At 26.2% G+C, this 3,628-nt stretch overlaps 1 pseudogene; it reads left to right on the top strand.

Moving 5' to 3' along the window:
- The first annotated feature begins 483 nt into the window (after positions 1-483).
- On the top strand, positions 484-1,252 carry LOC112683485 (annotated as a pseudogene).
- Positions 1,253-3,628: the final 2,376 nt, after the last annotated feature.

Genomic DNA, 3,628 nt, shown 5'->3' with positions numbered 1-3,628 from the left:
ATTTATATATACCAATAACCAATATACCTAATATATTTTATTGAACGATTCTGTTTACTTCGACTAATCCACAATTGAACAATACTTTTGATTACAATATTTCCAGTTACAAACTAAAAAGTGATTCATCAAACATAATAAATACCTCGTAGCAAAGAAATTAACTCAATTTCTATGAATATATTTTCTCATATACACAACAGTTGACAAATCTATATCAGCTGTACATTTTCAGATATAGTTAAATTATTTACAAAAAGAGCTAAAATTCCCAATTAAGCTGATGAATATGAAACATTATATTGTTTAGAGACTGTAAATCATCACATTAAATAATATTACCATAGTGAATGTATAAAGGGAATGCAATTAAATAATATATAATGAGCTACTATATTTCAAAAAGTCTAATTGGTATATTTAGCTAAATTTAAACAAGAATTATCAAATAAAATTGATCCTCGAATGTATTTTATTTATTAATATGCTAAAAAATTAACGTTATATGTTATTTCTTATACAATGAGAGTTATTGTCAGTAGAATTGCAAATAATATCAAATTTGAAAAGTCTTCAACGGTAACTTATAATTATGATCAAAATATAGACTTTCATTACTTAACTCCAACGTTTCATAAAGATAATTTAAAATTTATTGTGAACCTGAAACGGTTTTCACTAACTTATGAAAATTGTTTTTAAGATTTCTGATGGTTCTGTCGATCGATTACAAATTGTTAAAATGTATGCCTTATTGAGAGTAATTAACGAAAAAGGAATAACTAATTAATATTTATTGGATGCTGGTTATATAACTAAAAAAGGTGTCTAGTATATTATTTAAGTTGCTTATTCTGCATCTTTCTAAACAATAAAAAAAAAAAAAAAGCAACGGAATCTGTTTTATATATATATATATCTTCTATTGTAACAGATGGTGCATTTGTAAATTCTGGAGAAAATAGTGGTTTGTGGACATTATTCGAAAATAAATAGCTAGACAATTCAGATAGTACGGAGTTTGTACCTCTTATAAAAATATGGTGTGCTCCCCGTCGTTCGAATTTAGCGTGGAAAGATGCTAGTGCGAAAGTACCAGAAATTACTCGAAAAAATGATCCAGTCATCGTTTTTCTATTCTTTAGCTTTAAGAACGAAAGAGCTTAAAATAATAACAAAAGATAATAAATGAGCATTACATAGTATTTAAAAAGTTTTCTAAATAAGATGGACCAAAATTTCAGCTTTTTAGTTAAAAATTAGCATTGACCTTTTGGAACGCACCTATGTTATATATTTATATATACAGATAAACCTGTTGTGTCAGGAATAAAGGAGTATGGTTAATTTAGAAGACGAATAAGAACTGAAAATTTTAGCTTTTTTAAACGGTTTTCAGTTGGTATAATTTCATAATACAATCAGACTCATTGGTAATTATCGATATCTCATTAGAAACAGAAATAGCAAAAAATCGGTTACTTTTTAAAACTTTCAATCTCTTATTGTAGATGGGCTAAGGCGTTAAATGAAAATATGATCGGATCACCTTTTTTTAGAGTATGAGGAATTACTCAAAACTAATAATATTATAGATTTAAAACTAATATATATATATTAGATCTTGAAAAATCTTTTTCTGGTTCGAAATACTATAAAAATATATTAAAATACTTACAAAAATATTTTTTGGAAATCCACATAGTGCAAATGTGGAAACACTAATTAGTACTAAAAATATATAAAATATATTTATCGGTAAACTCTCAGCTTTCAAAACGTTTAATATCCATAATTAGATAGGTAAACATATCACTATTGATTTCATGAGATCCAAGATCCATCCATTATTAATTGGATTAATATATCAGTCTGTCGAAAACGAGATACATCAAAAATATGCTATAAGACTGTTCCAATTATATACGTGAAGAAACTTCAAATTAAAATTTAAATAAATTCCATTATTGGAGAAGAAGAGGTTTTGTAAAAAAATTACGTGAATGTAATTTATACATTTTATCAGTTTGTTGTGTTGGATATTTTTTATATATGTACTGAATGTTAGAGGTTATATTATGTTCTATAGCAAATGTATTTCTTCTTATTTTCTTAAAAATTAATAAACAATAATTGTTGATTTTTTTTGTAAGTATGAGAGGAGAGCTTAATATATAATGTCTTAAGCAATCCTAAAATAAAACCTTAAAAAAGCCAAGGTTCCAATTCGTTATTAATGACTACTAAATTTAAATAGTCATTAATATTATTGTTGACTAGAACATTTGTCATAAGATTTTCATGCATCTATTATTATATTCAGATTGTTTATAAATCAAATTAACATTGATAATCCGTAAATACGAAAAATATTTGGTAATTTTTTCATTCGTCATTATTTTTCTATTTAAATGAATTATTAATAAATTTGTTTTTACAATAATATTCATGCAAAGTGAAATGAGAAAAAAAATAACTTACGGTTTTTGTAACGTAAGAAATATTTAAAAGTTCGTTTCTAACAATATAATTGTTTTATTACAACGCCTAAAATTTGAAAAATAGTCATTAAATAGTTAAACTTTGTTAATTGAGATAAATTGTACTTGATAAAACCATGGGAAAAAAAACTAAAATAATCCGAGTTCCGCAGAGAATCGTTGCAGTTCGAATATGATGATTTATCATTACTTTCAAATGTATTAAACATTGCAAACGTTGTACATTCAGTCCCTGTGGGCGAAACGGTATACATACAATATACTATAGAGTCTGCTGGACGGGTGAACAATTTTTGATTTTCCTTAAATGTTCACAAGCTTAAACAGTAGATGATGCTAGGATACGGAAAAGTTCAAAATAAACCCGTGCGGAATTTCAATGACTAGAATAATTCGGGAAACGTTGAAAATCAAAAATTAAAACAACTGTTTATTTTTTCAAATAATGTATGTATAAACAATGTAGTAGTGTACGTATGAAAACCGAATCTGATAATTATTGATGAAAATAAATTGTATTCATGGTATTTTTTTTCTGGTGTACCATAGCATGTATTGAGAGGTGAAATTGGATTCCATCTACATGTAATTTTGAATTTTAGCGTTTTGAAATTAAATTAAATGTAACCCTATAGCCGAGGTGCAGATCGAAGTTGCTAGACAATAATTGATATTTTCGTAAAATATAACTCTAAACTTCGCGATACGACTATGATCAATAGATGTAGGTATTACAGTTATTATAGCTGTGTTGAAATCGCGTTCTGAAGAATAAGATAAAAAAAAAAAAATCGTTACCACCGCAAATGACAACACAGTCTTTGAAACGTTCGTTCTTCGATTTGAACAAAAAATTGGCGTGCTTACAGTATTAATCACGTGCCGGCTTAAAGCGGTAAAAAAGAGTGTTTCGTTAGTATTAATTATTAAAACATTCGAATTACATTTAATGAGATGTGGTTTAGTTTTCTCGCCACCAGGCGATTTGTGTAGAACTCGTTTCGTGAAAAATATTTTTTTTTCTTCTTCATTTTTATTTTTATTTTTTTACATAAATACCTAATGAATTTATGAATTAGTGAATTTTAAACAATTATGTACATTGTTTATTTAAAAATAATTGAGAA

This window comes from Sipha flava, unplaced genomic scaffold, assembly GCF_003268045.1.
Source record: "Sipha flava isolate LNK unplaced genomic scaffold, YSA_version1 227_pilon_pilon, whole genome shotgun sequence".
NCBI lineage: Eukaryota > Metazoa > Arthropoda > Insecta > Hemiptera > Aphididae > Sipha > Sipha flava.
The sequence above is the reverse complement of the archived record's forward strand: the minus strand, read 5'-3'. Positions and strand labels throughout refer to the sequence as shown.